Source organism: Carcharodon carcharias, chromosome 8 (genome assembly GCF_017639515.1).
Source record: "Carcharodon carcharias isolate sCarCar2 chromosome 8, sCarCar2.pri, whole genome shotgun sequence".
Lineage (NCBI taxonomy): Eukaryota > Metazoa > Chordata > Chondrichthyes > Lamniformes > Lamnidae > Carcharodon > Carcharodon carcharias.
The window spans coordinates 123,107,856-123,127,204 of NC_054474.1; positions in this window are offsets into that span (position 1 = coordinate 123,107,856).

The window sequence follows — 19,349 nt, forward strand, 5'->3', positions numbered from 1 at the left end:
CCAGTTATATTGGATCAGTTACTTTGGGTCAGTTAAATCAATTAGTTACATAGGATCAGTTACATCGATCAGTTACAATGATCAGTTACATTTGATCAGTTACATCATGTCTGTTATATTGGATCAGTTGAATTGGATCAGTTACATTGTATCAGTTACATTGGATCAGTTTCGTTGGATCAGTTACATCAGATCAGTTACATTGGATCAGGTACATCGGATCATTTATGTTGGATCAGTTATATCGAATCAGTTACATCGATCTGTTATATTGGATCAGTTACTTTGGGTCAGTTAAATCGATTAGTTACTAGGATCAGTTACATCAATCAGTTACAATGATCAGTTACATTGGATCAGTTATATCGGATCAGTTACATGGGATCAGTTTCATTGGATCAGTTACATCGGAGCAGTTACATTGGATTAGTTATATCGATCAATTATATCAGATCAGTTACATAGGATCAGTTTCATCAGATCAGTTACATCAGATCAGTTACATCGGATCAGTTACATTGCATCAGTTATATCGGATCAGTTGATCGATCAGTCACATTGGAACAGTTACATTGGATCAGTTACATGGGATAAGTTTCACTCGATCAGTTACATTGGATCAGTTACATTGGATCAGTTACATCGGATCAGTTACATCCGATCAGTTACATTGCATCAGTTACATCGATCAATTACATTGGATCAGTTAATTTGGATCAGCTACAGCAGATCAGCTACATCGGATCATTTACATCGGTTCAGTTACATCAGATCAGTTACATCAGCTCAGTTACATCAGATCAGTTACATTGATCAGTTACATTGCATCAGTTATATTGGATCAGTTGCATTAATCAGTTACATCTGACCATATAAATCGGATCAGTTACATCAGGTAAGTTACATCAGGTCAGTTACATCGGATCAGTTACATTGGATCAATTATTTTTGATCAGTTACATTGGATCAGTTACATCGGATCATTTATATCGGTTCAGTTACATCAGATCAGTTACATCAGATCAGTTACATCGGATCAGTTGCATCGATCAGTCACATTGGATCAGTTACATCAGATCAGTTACATTGGATCAGTTACATTGATCAGCAACATTGCATCAGTTATATTGGATCAGTTGCATCATTCAGTCACGTTGGATCAGTTGCATCGGATCAGTTACATTGGATCAGTTACTTTGGTTCAGTTATTTTGGATCAGTTGCATCAGATCAGTTACATTGGAGATCTGTTACATTGGATCAGTTATATCAAATCAGTTACATCGATCAGTTACTTTGGGTCAGTTAAATCGATTAGTTACATAGAATCAGTTACATCGATCAGTTACAATGATCAGTTACATTGGAGCTGTTACATTGGATCAGTTTCATGGGATCGGTTTCATTGGATCAGTTACATCGGATCAGTTAGATTGGATCAGTTATATCAGATCAATTAGATTGGATCAGTTACATTGATCAGTTACATTGGATCAGTCATTTTGGATCAGTTACATCTGATCGTTTACAGCGGATCAGTTACATCGGATCATTTACATCGGTTCAGTTACATCAGATCAGTTACATCAGGTCAGTTACATCGTATCAGTTGTATCGATCAGTCACATTGTATCAGTTACAATTATTTTTCATTCGATCAGTTACATTGGATCAGTTACATTGGATCATTTACATTGGATCAGTTACATCGGATCAGTTATGTCAAATCAGTTACATCGATCAGTTATATTGGATCAGTTACTTTGGGTCACTTAAATCGATTAGTTACATAGGATCAGTTACATCGATCAGTTACAATAATCCGTTACATTGGAGCAGTTACATTGGATCAGTTACATGGGATCAGTTACATCGGATCAATTACATCGCATCAGTTACATTGATCACTTATATTGGATCAGTTATTTTGGATCAGTTACATCTGATCATTTACATTGGATCAGTTCCATCAGATCAGTTACATCAGATCAGTTATTTTGGATCAGTTACATCGGATCAGTTACATCCGATCAGTTACATCACATCAGTTACATCGATCAGTTACATTGGATCAGTTATTTTGGATCAGTTACAGTGGATCATTTACATCGGATCAGTTACATCAGATCAGTTACATCAGAGCAGTTACATCGGATCTGTTGTATCGATCAGTCACATTGGATCAGTTACATAGGATCAGTTACATGTGATTCGTTTCATTCGATCAGTTACATTGGATTAGTTACATCCGATCAGTTACCTCACATCAATTGCATTGGAACAGTTATTTTGGATCAGACAATTTGGATCAGTTACATCTGATCATTTACATCGGATCATTTACATCATATCAGTTACACCAGATCAGTTACATCAGATCAGTTGCATCGATCAGTCACATTGGATGAGTTACATCGGATCAGTTACATGCGATTAGTTTCATTGGATCAGTTACATTGGATCAGTTACTTTGGATCAGTTACATCTAATCAGTTACAGCAAATTAGTTTCATCAATCAGTTACATAGGAACAGTTATTTTGGATCAGTTACATAGATGCAGTTATATTAGATCATTTACATCGGATGATTTAAATCGATCAGTTTCATTGGATCAGTTACATCAGATCAATTATATTGGATCAGTGACATTGGATCAGTTACATCAATCAGTTACTTTGGATCAGTTATTTTGGATCAGTTACATCAGATCAGTTACATTGGGTCAGTTACGTTGGATCAGTTATATCAAATAAGTTACATCGATCATTATATTGGATCAGTTACTTTGGGTCAGTTAAATTGATTAGTTACATAGAATCAGTTACATTGATCAGTTACAATAATCAGTTACATCGATCAGTTACATTGGATCAGTTACATGGGATCACTTTCATTGGATCAGTTAGATCGGATTAGTCACATTGGATCAGTTACATTGGATCAGTTACATGCGATTAGTTTCATTGGGTCAGTTACATTGGATCAGTTATATTGGAACAGTTGCATCGATCAGTCACATTGGATCAGTTACATCGGATAGGTTACATGGGATTAGTTTCACTGGATCAGTTACATCCGATCAGTTACATTGGATCAGTTACGTTGGGTCAGTTACATCGGATCAGTTACATCGGATCAGTTACATGGGATTAGTTTCACTGGATCAGTTAAATCCGATCAGTTACATCAAATCAGTTACATCAATCAGTTACATTGGTACAGTTATTTTGGATCAGTTACTTCGGATCAGTTATTTCAGATCATTTATATCAGATCAGTTAAATCGATCAGTTACTTTGGATCAGTTACATCAATCAGTTATATCGAATCAATTGCATCGGATCAATTATGTTAGATCTGTTGCATTGATCAGTTACATTTGGATCAGTTACAATGGGTCCGTTAAATCAATTAGTTACAAAGGACCAGTTACATTGATCAGTTGCAGTGATCAGTTACATCTGATCATTTACATCAGATCAGTTATATTGGATCAGTTGCATCGATCAGTCACATTGGATCAGTTACATCGGATCAGTTACATGGGATTAGTTTCACTGGATCAGTTACATCGGATCAGTTACATCGGATCAGTTACATTGGATCAGTTACATCGTATCAATTACATTGGATCAGTTACAATGGATCAGTTACATCAGATCAGTTGCATCGGATCATTTACGTTGGATCAGTGACAGTGGATCAGTTACATTTGATCAGTTACATTGGATCAGTTATGTCACATCATTTACATCGGATCAGTAACATCGATCAGTTACATTTGATCACTTATATTAGATCAGTTACATCAGATCAGTTACATCGGATCAGTTACATTGCATCAGTTATATTGGATCAGTTGCATCGATCAGTCACATTGGATCAGTTACATCGGATCAGTTACATGGGATTAGTTTCACTGGATCAGTTACATTGGATCAGTTTCATTGAATCAGTTACAATGGATCAGTTACATCGCATCAGTACATCCGATCAGTTAAATAAAGTCAATTACATCGATCAGTTACATTGGATCAGTTATTTTGGATCAGTTGCATTGGATCAGTTACATCCTATCAGTTACATCAGATTAATTACATGGGATCAGTTTCATTGGATCAGTTACATCGGATCAGTTACATTGGATCAGTTACATAGATCAGTTACATTGCATCAGATAAATTGGATCAGTTGTATCGATCAGTCATATTGGATCCATTACATCAGATCAGTTACATGGGATTAGTTTCATTGGATCAGTTAGATTGGCTCAGTTCTATTCGACTAGTTATATCAATCAGTTATATCCATCAGCTACATCCGATCAGTTACATTGCATCAGTTATTTTGGATCAGTTACATTGGATCAGTTTCATTGGATCAGTTACATTGGATCAGTTACATTGGATCAGTTACATCAATCAGTTACTTTGGATCAGTTATTTTGGATCAGTTACATTATTCAATTACATTGGATCAGTTACATTGGATCAGTTACATCGGATCATTTACATCAATCAGTTACATTGGATCAGTTACATTGGATCAGTTACATTGCATGTAACTGATTGGATGTAACTGATTGGATGTTACTGATCTGATCAGTTTCATCGGATCAGTTAAATCGATCAGTTACATTGGATCACTAATATTAGATCAGTTACATCAGATCAGTTACATTGGATCAGTTACATTGGATCAGTTGCATCGATCAGTCACATTGAATCAGTTACATCGCATCAGTTATATTGGAGCAGTTACTTTCGATCAGTTACATCAGATCAGTTACTTTGGATCAGTTATTTTGGATCAGTTACATCGGATCAGTTTCATCGGATCATTTACATTGGATCAGTGACAGTGGATCAGTTACATTGGATTAGTTACATTGGATCAGTTAAATCGCATTATTTACATCGGATCAGTTACATCAATCAGTTACATTGGATCACTTATATTAGATCAGTTACATCAGATCAGTTATATCAGATCAGTTATATTGGATCAGTTGCATCGATCAGTCACATTGGATCAGTTACATTGGGTCAGTTATATTAGATCATTTACATTGGATCAGTTACATTGGTCAGCTACATCGGATCAATTACATCAGATCAATTACATTGCATCAGTTACATTGATCAGTTACATTGGATCCGTTATTTTGCCTCAGTTACATCGGATCAGTTACATCAGATCAGCTACATCAGCTCAGTTACATCAAATCAGTTACATCGGATCAGTTGCATCGATCGGTCACATTGGATCAGTTACATCGGGTCAGTTATATTGGATCAGTTACTTTGGATCAGTTACATCAGATCAGTTACATTGGATCAGTTACATCGATTAGTTACATTGCATCACATCAGTTATATTGAATCAGTTGCATTGATTAGTCACATTGGATCAATTACCTCGGATCAGTTACATGGGATTCGTTTCACTGGATCCGTTACATCGGATCAGTTTCATTGGATCAGTTACATTGGATCAGTTACACTGGATCAGTTACATTGAATCATTTACATCAATCATTTACATTGGATCAGTTACATTGCATGTAACTGATTGGATGTAACAGATTGGATGTAACTGATCTGATCAGTTTCATCGGATCAGTTAAATCGATCAGTTACATTGGATCACTAATATTAGATCAGTTACATCAGATCAGTTACATTGGATCAGTTACATTGGATCAGTTAAATCGCATTATTTACATCGGATCAGTTACATCAATCAGTTACATTGGATCACTTATATTAGATCAGTTACATCAGATCAGTTATATCAGATCAGTTATATTGGATCAGTTGCATCGATCAGTCATATTGGATCAGTTACATTGGGTCAGTAATATTAGATCATTTACATTGGATCAGTTACATTGGTCAGCTACATTGGATCAATTACATCAGATCAATTACATTGCATCAGTTACATTGATCAGTTACATTGGATCCGTTATTTTGCCTCAGTTACATCGGATCAGTTACATCAGATCAGCTACATCAGCTCAGTTATATCAAATCAGTTACATCGGATCAGTTGCATCGATCGGTCACGTTGGATCAGTTACATCGGGTCAGTTATATTGGATCAGTTACTTTGGATCAGTTACATCAGATCAGTTACATTGGATCAGTTACATCGATCAGTTACATTGCATCACATCAGTTATATTGGATCAGTTGCATTGATTAGTCACATTGGATCAATTACCTCGGATCAGTTACATGGGATTCGTTTCATTGGATCCGTTACATCGGATCAGTTTCATTGGATCAGTTACATTGGATCAGTTACTTTGGATCAGTTATATTGGATCAGTTACATTGGTCAGCTACATCGGATCAATTACATCAGATCAATTAAATTGCATCAGTTACATTGATCAGTTACATTGGATCCGTTATTTTGCCTCAGTTACATCGGATCAGTTACATCAGATCAGCTGCATCAGCTCAGTTACATCAAATCAGTTACATTGGATCAGTTGCGTCGATCAGTCACGTTGGATCAGTTACATCGGGTCAGTTATATTGGATCAGTCACTTTGGATCAGTTACATCAGATCAGTTACATTGGATCAGTTACATCGATTAGTTACATTGCATCACATCAGTTATATTGGATCAGTTGCATTGATTAGTCACATTGGATCAATTACCTCGGATCAGTTACATGGGATTCGTTTCACTGGATCCGTTACATCGGATCAGTTTCATTGGATCAGTTACATTGGATCAGTTACACTGGATCAGTTACATCGGATCATTTACATCAATCATTTACATTGGATCAGTTACATTGGATCAGTTACATTGCATGTAACTGATTGGATGTAACTGATTGGATGTAACTGATCTGATCAGTTTCATCGGATCAGTTAAATCGATCAGTTACATTGGATCACTAATATTAGATCAGTTACATCAGATCAGTTACATTGGATCAGTTACATTGGATCAGTTGCATCGATCAGTCAAATTGAATCAGTTACATCGCATCAGTTATATTGGATCAATTACTTTCGATCAGTCACATCAGATCAGTTACTTTGGATCAGTTATTTTGGATCAGTTACATCGGAACAGTTTCATCGGATCATTTACAATGGATCAGTGACAGTGGATCAGTTACATTGGACCAGTTACATTGGATCAGTTAAATCGCATTATTTACATCGGATCAGTTACATCAATCAGTTACATTGGATCACTTATATTAGATCAGTTACATCAGATCAGTTATATCAGATCAGTTATATTGGATCAGTTGCATCGATCAGTCACATTGGATCAGTTACATTGGGTCAGTTATATTAGATCATTTACATTGGATCAGTTACATCAGATCAGTTACTTTGGATCAGTTATATTGGATCAGTTACATTGGTCAGCTACATCGGATCAATTACATCAGATCAATTACATTGTATCAGTTACATTGATCAGTTACATTGGATCCGTTATTTTGCCTCAGTTACATCGAATCAGTTACATCAGATCAGCTACATCAGCTCAGTTACATCAAATTAGTTACATCGGATCAGTTGCATCGATCAGTCACGTTGGATCAGTTACATCGGGTCAGTTATATTGGATCAGTTACTTTGGATCAGTTACATCAGATCAGTTACATTGGATCAGTTACATTGGATCAGTTACATCGATCAGTTACATTGCATCACATCAGTTATATTGGATCAGTTGCATCGATTAGTCACAATGGATCAATTCCCTCGGATCAGTTACATGGGATTCGTTTCACTGGATCCGTTACATCGGATCAGTTTCATTGGATCAGTTATTTTGGATCATTTACATTGCCTCAGTTATATTGCATCATTTACATCGGATCAGTTACATCGATCTGTTACATCGATCTGTTACATTAGACCACTTATATTAGATCTGTTACATCAGATCAGTTACATTGGATCAGTTACATTGGATCAGTTTCATCGATCAGTCACATTGGATCAGTTACATCAGATCAGTTATATGGTATTAGTTTCACTGGATCAGTTACATTACTCAGTTCTATTCGATTAGTTATATCAGTCAGTTACATCGATCAGCTACATTGGATCATATTATATTGGATCATTTACATTGGATCAGTTACTTCGGATCAGTTACATTGATCAGTTACATTGCATCATTTATTTTTCATCAGTTACATCTGATCAATACATCAGTTCAGTTACATCAGATCAGTTACATCAGATCAGTTACATCGGATCAGTTACATTGGATCAATTACATTGGATCAGTTACATTGGATCAGTTACATCAATCAGTTACTTTGGATCAGTTACATCGGATCAGTTACATTGGATCAGTTACATCTGATCAATACATCGGATCAGTTACATCAAATCAGTTACATCGTATCAGTCACATAAGATCAGTTACATGTGATTAGTTTCAATGCATCAGTTACATTGGCTCACTTCTATTCAATTAGTTATATCAATCAGTTACATTGATCAGCTACATTGGATCAGTTACATTGGATCAGTTACATCCGATCAGTTACTTTGGATCAGTTATGTTGGATCAGTTACATTGGATCAATTTCATTGGATCAGTTATATTGCAGCAGTTACATTGAGCAGTTAAATTGGATCAGTTATTTTGGGTCAGTTACATCGGATCAGTTACATCAACCAGTTACTTTGGATCACTTATTTAGGATCAGTTACATCAGATCAATTACATCGGATCAGTTACATTGTATCAGTTACATCCAATCATTTACGTCTAATCAGTTACAACGGATCAGTTACATTGGATCAGTTACATTGGATCAGTTACTTTGGATCAGTTATTTCAGATCATTTATGTCGGATCAGTTAAATCGATCAGTTGCATTGGATCAGTTACATCATGTCAGTTATATTGGATCAGTTGCATTGGATCAGTTATATCGTATCAGTTAGATTGGATCAGTTATTTTGGATCAGTTACAAGCAATTAGTTTCATTGGATCAGTTACATCAGATCAGTTACATCTGATCATTTACATCGGATCAGTTACATCAGATCAGTTACATCAGATCAGTTACATGGGATCAGTTGCATCGATCAGTCACATTGGATCGGTTACATCAGATCAGTTACATGCGATGAGTTTCATTGGGTCAGTTACATTGGATCAGTTACATCGATCAGTTACATTGCATCGCATCAGTTATATTGGATCAGTTGCATCGATTAGTTACATTGGATCAATTACATCGGATCAGTTACATGGGATTCGGTTCACTGGATCCGTTACATCGGATCAGTTTCATTGGATCAGTTATTTTGGATCATTTACATTGCCTCAGTTATATTGCATCATTTACATCGGATCAGTTACATCGATCTGTTACATCGATCTGTTACATTAGACCACTTATATTAGATCTGTTACATCAGATCAGTTACATTGGATCAGTTACATTGGATCAGTTTCATCGATCAGTCACATTGGATCAGTTACATCAGATCAGTTATATGGTATTAGTTTCACTGGATCAGTTACATTACTCAGTTCTATTCGATTAGTTATATCAGTCAGTTACATCGATCAGCTACATTGGATCATATTATATTGGATCATTTACATTGGATCAGTTACTTCGGATCAGTTACATTGATCAGTTACATTGCATCATTTATTTTTCATCAGTTACATCTGATCAATACATCAGTTCAGTTACATCAGATCAGTTACATCAGATCAGTTACATCGGATCAGTTACATTGGATCAATTACATTGGATCAGTTACATTGGATCAGTTACATCAATCAGTTACTTTGGATCAGTTACATCGGATCAGTTACATTGGATCAGTTACATCTGATCAATACATCGGATCAGTTACATCAAATCAGTTACATCGTATCAGTCACATAAGATCAGTTACATGTGATTAGTTTCAATGCATCAGTTACATTGGCTCACTTCTATTCAATTAGTTATATCAATCAGTTACATTGATCAGCTACATTGGATCAGTTACATTGGATCAGTTACATCCGATCAGTTACTTTGGATCAGTTATGTTGGATCAGTTACATTGGATCAATTTCATTGGATCAGTTATATTGCAGCAGTTACATTGAGCAGTTAAATTGGATCAGTTATTTTGGGTCAGTTACATCGGATCAGTTACATTGGATCAGTTACATCAACCAGTTACTTTGGATCACTTATTTAGGATCAGTTACATCAGATCAATTACATCGGATCAGTTACATTGTATCAGTTACATCCAATCATTTACGTCTAATCAGTTACAACGGATCAGTTACATTGGATCAGTTACATTGGATCAGTTACTTTGGATCAGTTATTTCAGATCATTTATGTCGGATCAGTTAAATCGATCAGTTGCATTGGATCAGTTACATCATGTCAGTTATATTGGATCAGTTGCATTGGATCAGTTATATCGTATCAGTTAGATTGGATCAGTTATTTTGGATCAGTTACAAGCAATTAGTTTCATTGGATCAGTTACATCAGATCAGTTACATCTGATCATTTACATCGGATCAGTTACATCAGATCAGTTACATCAGATCAGTTACATGGGATCAGTTGCATCGATCAGTCACATTGGATCGGTTACATCAGATCAGTTACATGCGATGAGTTTCATTGGGTCAGTTACATTGGATCAGTTACATCGATCAGTTACATTGCATCGCATCAGTTATATTGGATCAGTTGCATCGATTAGTTACATTGGATCAATTACATCGGATCAGTTACATGGGATTCGGTTCACTGGATCAGTTACATCGGATCAGTTTCATTGGATCAGTTACATTGGATCCGTTATTTTGCCTCAGTTACATCGGATCAGTTACATCAGATCAGCTACATCAGCTCAGTTATATCAAATCAGTTACATCGGATCAGTTGCATCGATCGGTCACGTTGGATCAGTTACATCGGGTCAGTTATATTGGATCAGTTACTTTGGATCAGTTACATCAGATCAGTTACATTGGATCAGTTACATCGATCAGTTACATTGCATCACATCAGTCATATTGGATCAGTTGCATTGATTAGTCACATTGGATCAATTACCTCGGATCAGTTACATGGGATTCGTTTCATTGGATCCGTTACATCGGATCAGTTTCATTGGATCAGTCACATTGGATCAGTTACATTGGGTCAGTTATATTAGATCATTTACATTGGATCAGTTACATTGGATCAGTTACTTTGGATCAGTTATATTGGATCAGTTACATTGGTCAGCTACATCGGATCAATTACATCAGATCAATTAAATTGCATCAGTTACATTGATCAGTTACATTGGATCCGTTATTTTGCCTCAGTTACATCGGATCAGTTACATCAGATCAGCTGCATCAGCTCAGTTACATCAAATCAGTTACATTGGATCAGTTGCGTCGATCAGTCACGTTGGATCAGTTACATCGGGTCAGTTATATTGGATCAGTCACTTTGGATCAGTTACATCAGATCAGTTACATTGGATCAGTTACATCGATTAGTTACATTGCATCACATCAGTTATATTGGATCAGTTGCATTGATTAGTCACATTGGATCAATTACCTCGGATCAGTTACATGGGATTCGTTTCACTGGATCCGTTACATCGGATCAGTTTCATTGGATCAGTTACATTGGATCAGTTACACTGGATCAGTTACATCGGATCATTTACATCAATCATTTACATTGGATCAGTTACATTGGATCAGTTACATTGCATGTAACTGATTGGATGTAACTGATTGGATGTAACTGATCTGATCAGTTTCATCGGATCAGTTAAATCGATCAGTTACATTGGATCACTAATATTAGATCAGTTACATCAGATCAGTTACATTGGATCAGTTACATTGGATCAGTTGCATCGATCAGTCAAATTGAATCAGTTACATCGCATCAGTTATATTGGATCAATTACTTTCGATCAGTCACATCAGATCAGTTACTTTGGATCAGTTATTTTGGATCAGTTACATCGGAACAGTTTCATCGGATCATTTACAATGGATCAGTGACAGTGGATCAGTTACATTGGATCAGTTACATTGGATCAGTTAAATCGCATTATTTACATCGGATCAGTTACATCAATCAGTTACATTGGATCACTTATATTAGATCAGTTACATCAGATCAGTTATATCAGATCAGTTATATTGGATCAGTTGCATCGATCAGTCACATTGGATCAGTTACATTGGGTCAGTTATATTAGATCATTTACATTGGATCAGTTACATCAGATCAGTTACTTTGGATCAGTTATATTGGATCAGTTACATTGGTCAGCTACATCGGATCAATTACATCAGATCAATTACATTGTATCAGTTACATTGATCAGTTACGTTGGATCCGTTATTTTGCCTCAGTTACATCGAATCAGTTACATCAGATCAGCTACATCAGCTCAGTTACATCAAATTAGTTACATCGGATCAGTTGCATCAATCAGTCACGTTGGATCAGTTACATCGGGTCAGTTATATTGGATCAGTTACTTTGGATCAGTTACATCAGATCAGTTACATTGGATCAGTTACATTGGATCAGTTACATCGATCAGTTACATTGCATCACATCAGTTATATTGGATCAGTTGCATCGATTAGTCACATTGGATCAATTACCTCGGATCAGTTACATGGGATTCGTTTCACTGGATCCGTTACATCGGATCAGTTTCATTGGATCAGTTATTTTGGATCATTTACATTGCCTCAGTTATATTGCATCATTTACATCGGATCAGTTACATCGATCTGTTACATCGATCTGTTACATTAGACCACTTATATTAGATCTGTTACATCAGATCAGTTACATTGGATCAGTTACATTGGATCAGTTTCATCGATCAGTCACATTGGATCAGTTACATCAGATCAGTTATATGGTATTAGTTTCACTGGATCAGTTACATTACTCAGTTCTATTCGATTAGTTATATCAGTCAGTTACATCGATCAGCTACATTGGATCATATTATATTGGATCATTTACATTGGATCAGTTACTTCGGATCAGTTACATTGATCAGTTACATTGCATCATTTATTTTTCATCAGTTACATCTGATCAATACATCAGTTCAGTTACATCAGATCAGTTACATCAGATCAGTTACATCGGATCAGTTACATTGGATCAATTACATTGGATCAGTTACATTGGATCAGTTACATCAATCAGTTACTTTGGATCAGTTACATCGGATCAGTTACATTGGATCAGTTACATCTGATCAATACATCGGATCAGTTACATCAAATCAGTTACATCGTATCAGTCACATAAGATCAGTTACATGTGATTAGTTTCAATGCATCAGTTACATTGGCTCACTTCTATTCAATTAGTTATATCAATCAGTTACATTGATCAGCTACATTGGATCAGTTACATTGGATCAGTTACATCCGATCAGTTACTTTGGATCAGTTATGTTGGATCAGTTACATTGGATCAATTTCATTGGATCAGTTATATTGCAGCAGTTACATTGAGCAGTTAAATTGGATCAGTTATTTTGGGTCAGTTACATCGGATCAGTTACATCAACCAGTTACTTTGGATCACTTATTTAGGATCAGTTACATCAGATCAATTACATCGGATCAGTTACATTGTATCAGTTACATCCAATCATTTACGTCTAATCAGTTACAACGGATCAGTTACATTGGATCAGTTACATTGGATCAGTTACTTTGGATCAGTTATTTCAGATCATTTATGTCGGATCAGTTAAATCGATCAGTTGCATTGGATCAGTTACATCATGTCAGTTATATTGGATCAGTTGCATTGGATCAGTTATATCGTATCAGTTAGATTGGATCAGTTATTTTGGATCAGTTACAAGCAATTAGTTTCATTGGATCAGTTACATCAGATCAGTTACATCTGATCATTTACATCGGATCAGTTACATCAGATCAGTTACATCAGATCAGTTACATGGGATCAGTTGCATCGATCAGTCACATTGGATCGGTTACATCAGATCAGTTACATGCGATGAGTTTCATTGGGTCAGTTACATTGGATCAGTTACATCGATCAGTTACATTGCATCGCATCAGTTATATTGGATCAGTTGCATCGATTAGTTACATTGGATCAATTACATCGGATCAGTTACATGGGATTCGGTTCACTGGATCCGTTACATCGGATCAGTTTCATTGGATCAGTTATTTTGGATCATTTACATTGCCTCAGTTATATTGCATCATTTACATCGGATCAGTTACATCGATCTGTTACATCGATCTGTTACATTAGACCACTTATATTAGATCTGTTACATCAGATCAGTTACATTGGATCAGTTACATTGGATCAGTTTCATCGATCAGTCACATTGGATCAGTTACATCAGATCAGTTATATGGTATTAGTTTCACTGGATCAGTTACATTACTCAGTTCTATTCGATTAGTTATATCAGTCAGTTACATCGATCAGCTACATTGGATCATATTATATTGGATCATTTACATTGGATCAGTTACTTCGGATCAGTTACATTGATCAGTTACATTGCATCATTTATTTTTCATCAGTTACATCTGATCAATACATCAGTTCAGTTACATCAGATCAGTTACATCAGATCAGTTACATCGGATCAGTTACATTGGATCAATTACATTGGATCAGTTACATTGGATCAGTTACATCAATCAGTTACTTTGGATCAGTTACATCGGATCAGTTACATTGGATCAGTTACATCTGATCAATACATCGGATCAGTTACATCAAATCAGTTACATCGTATCAGTCACATAAGATCAGTTACATGTGATTAGTTTCAATGCATCAGTTACATTGGCTCACTTCTATTCAATTAGTTATATCAATCAGTTACATTGATCAGCTACATTGGATCAGTTACATTGGATCAGTTACATCCGATCAGTTACTTTGGATCAGTTATGTTGGATCAGTTACATTGGATCAATTTCATTGGATCAGTTATATTGCAGCAGTTACATTGAGCAGTTAAATTGGATCAGTTATTTTGGGTCAGTTACATCGGATCAGTTACATTGGATCAGTTACATCAACCAGTTACTTTGGATCACTTATTTAGGATCAGTTACATCAGATCAATTACATCGGATCAGTTACATTGTATCAGTTACATCCAATCATTTACGTCTAATCAGTTACAACGGATCAGTTACATTGGATCAGTTACATTGGATCAGTTACTTTGGATCAGTTATTTCAGATCATTTATGTCGGATCAGTTAAATCGATCAGTTGCATTGGATCAGTTACATCATGTCAGTTATATTGGATCAGTTGCATTGGATCAGTTATATCGTATCAGTTAGATTGGATCAGTTATTTTGGATCAGTTACAAGCAATTAGTTTCATTGGATCAGTTACATCAGATCAGTTACATCTGATCATTTACATCGGATCAGTTACATCAGATCAGTTACATCAGATCAGTTACATGGGATCAGTTGCATCGATCAGTCACATTGGATCGGTTACATCAGATCAGTTACATGCGATGAGTTTCATTGGGTCAGTTACATTGGATCAGTTACATCGATCAGTTACATTGCATCGCATCAGTTATATTGGATCAGTTGCATCGATTAGTTACATTGGATCAATTACATCGGATCAGTTACATGGGATTCGGTTCACTGGATCAGTTACATCGGATCAGTTTCATTGGATCAGTTACATTGGATCCGTTATTTTGCCTCAGTTACATCGGATCAGTTACATCAGATCAGCTACATCAGCTCAGTTATATCAAATCAGTTACATCGGATCAGTTGCATCGATCGGTCACGTTGGATCAGTTACATCGGGTCAGTTATATTGGATCAGTTACTTTGGATCAGTTACATCAGATCAGTTACATTGGATCAGTTACATCGATCAGTTACATTGCATCACATCAGTCATATTGGATCAGTTGCATTGATTAGTCACATTGGATCAATTACCTCGGATCAGTTACATGGGATTCGTTTCATTGGATCCGTTACATCGGATCAGTTTCATTGGATCAGTCACATTGGATCAGTTACATTGGGTCAGTTATATTAGATCATTTACATTGGATCAGTTACATTGGATCAGTTACTTTGGATCAGTTATATTGGATCAGTTACATTGGTCAGCTACATCGGATCAATTACATCAGATCAATTAAATTGCATCAGTTACATTGATCAGTTACATTGGATCCGTTATTTTGCCTCAGTTACATCGGATCAGTTACATCAGATCAGCTGCATCAGCTCAGTTACATCAAATCAGTTACATTGGATCAGTTGCGTCGATCAGTCACGTTGGATCAGTTACATCGGGTCAGTTATATTGGATCAGTCACTTTGGATCAGTTACATCAGATCAGTTACATTGGATCAGTTACATCGATTAGTTACATTGCATCACATCAGTTATATTGGATCAGTTGCATTGATTAGTCACATTGGATCAATTACCTCGGATCAGTTACATGGGATTCGTTTCACTGGATCCGTTACATCGGATCAGTTTCATTGGATCAGTTACATTGGATCAGTTACACTGGATCAGTTACATCGGATCATTTACATCAATCATTTACATTGGATCAGTTACATTGGATCAGTTACATTGCATGTAACTGATTGGATGTAACTGATTGGATGTAACTGATCTGATCAGTTTCATCGGATCAGTTAAATCGATCAGTTACATTGGATCACTAATATTAGATCAGTTACATCAGATCAGTTACATTGGATCAGTTACATTGGATCAGTTGCATCGATCAGTCAAATTGAATCAGTTACATCGCATCAGTTATATTGGATCAATTACTTTCGATCAGTCACATCAGATCAGTTACTTTGGATCAGTTATTTTGGATCAGTTACATCGGAACAGTTTCATCGGATCATTTACAATGGATCAGTGACAGTGGATCAGTTACATTGGATCAGTTACATTGGATCAGTTAAATCGCATTATTTACATCGGATCAGTTACATCAATCAGTTACATTGGATCACTTATATTAGATCAGTTACATCAGATCAGTTATATCAGATCAGTTATATTGGATCAGTTGCATCGATCAGTCACATTGGATCAGTTACATTGGGTCAGTTATATTAGATCATTTACATTGGATCAGTTACATCAGATCAGTTACTTTGGATCAGTTATATTGGATCAGTTACATTGGTCAGCTACATCGGATCAATTACATCAGATCAATTACATTGTATCAGTTACATTGATCAGTTACGTTGGATCCGTTATTTTGCCTCAGTTACATCGAATCAGTTACATCAGATCAGCTACATCAGCTCAGTTACATCAAATTAGTTACATCGGATCAGTTGCATCGATCAGTCACGTTGGATCAGTTACATCGGGTCAGTTATATTGGATCAGTTACTTTGGATCAGTTACATCAGATCAGTTACATTGGATCAGTTACATTGGATCAGTTACATCGATCAGTTACATTGCATCACATCAGTTATATTGGATCAGTTGCATCGATTAGTCACATTGGATCAATTACCTCGGATCAGTTACATGGGATTCGTTTCACTGGATCCGTTACATCGGATCAGTTTCATTGGATCAGTTATTTTGGATCATTTACATTGCCTCAGTTATATTGCATCATTTACATCGGATCAGTTACATCGATCTGTTACATCGATCTGTTACATTAGACCACTTATATTAGATCTGTTACATCAGATCAGTTACATTGGATCAGTTACATTGGATCAGTTTCATCGATCAGTCACATTGGATCAGTTACATCAGATCAGTTATATGGTATTAGTTTCACTGGATCAGTTACATTACTCAGTTCTATTCGATTAGTTATATCAGTCAGTTACATCGATCAGCTACATTGGATCATATTATATTGGATCATTTACATTGGATCAGTTACTTCGGATCAGTTACATTGATCAGTTACATTGCATCATTTATTTTTCATCAGTTACATCTGATCAATACATCAGTTCAGTTACATCAGATCAGTTACATCAGATCAGTTACATCGGATCAGTTACATTGGATCAATTACATTGGATCAGTTACATTGGATCAGTTACATCAATCAGTTACTTTGGATCAGTTACATCGGATCAGTTACATTGGATCAGTTACATCTGATCAATACATCGGATCAGTTACATCAAATCAGTTACATCGTATCAGTCACATAAGATCAGTTACATGTGATTAGTTTCAATGCATCAGTTACATTGGCTCACTTCTATTCAATTAGTTATATCAATCAGTTACATTGATCAGCTACATTGGATCAGTTACATTGGATCAGTTACATCCGATCAGTTACTTTGGATCAGTTATGTTGGATCAGTTACATTGGATCAATTTCATTGGATCAGTTATATTGCAGCAGTTACATTGAGCAGTTAAATTGGATCAGTTATTTTGGGTCAGTTACATCGGATCAGTTACATTGGATCAGTTACATCAACCAGTTACTTTGGATCACTTATTTAGGATCAGTTACATCAGATCAATTACATCGGATCAGTTACATTGTATCAGTTACATCCAATCATTTACGTCTAATCAGTTACAACGGATCAGTTACATTGGATCAGTTACATTGGATCAGTTACTTTGGATCAGTTATTTCAGATCATTTATGTCGGATCAGTTAAATCGATCAGTTGCATTGGATCAGTTACATCATGTCAGTTATATTGGATCAGTTGCATTGGATCAGTTATATCGTATCAGTTAGATTGGATCAGTTATTTTGGATCAGTTACAAGCAATTAGTTTCATTGGATCAGTTACATCAGATCAGTTACATCTGATCATTTACATCGGATCAGTTACATCAGATCAGTTACATCAGATCAGTTACATGGGATCAGTTGCATCGATCAGTCACATTGGATCGGTTACATCAGATCAGTTACATGCGATGAGTTTCATTGGGTCAGTTACATTGGATCAGTTACATCGATCAGTTACATTGCATCGCATCAGTTATATTGGATCAGTTGCATCGATTAGTTACATTGGATCAATTACATCGGATCAGTTACATGGGATTCGGTTCACTGGATCAGTTACATCGGATCAGTTTCATTGGATCAGTTACATTGGATCCGTTATTTTGCCTCAGTTACATCGGATCAGTTACATCAGATCAGCTACATCAGCTCAGTTATATCAAATCAGTTACATCGGATCAGTTGCATCGATCGGTCACGTTGGATCAGTTACATCGGGTCAGTTATATTGGATCAGTTACTTTGGAT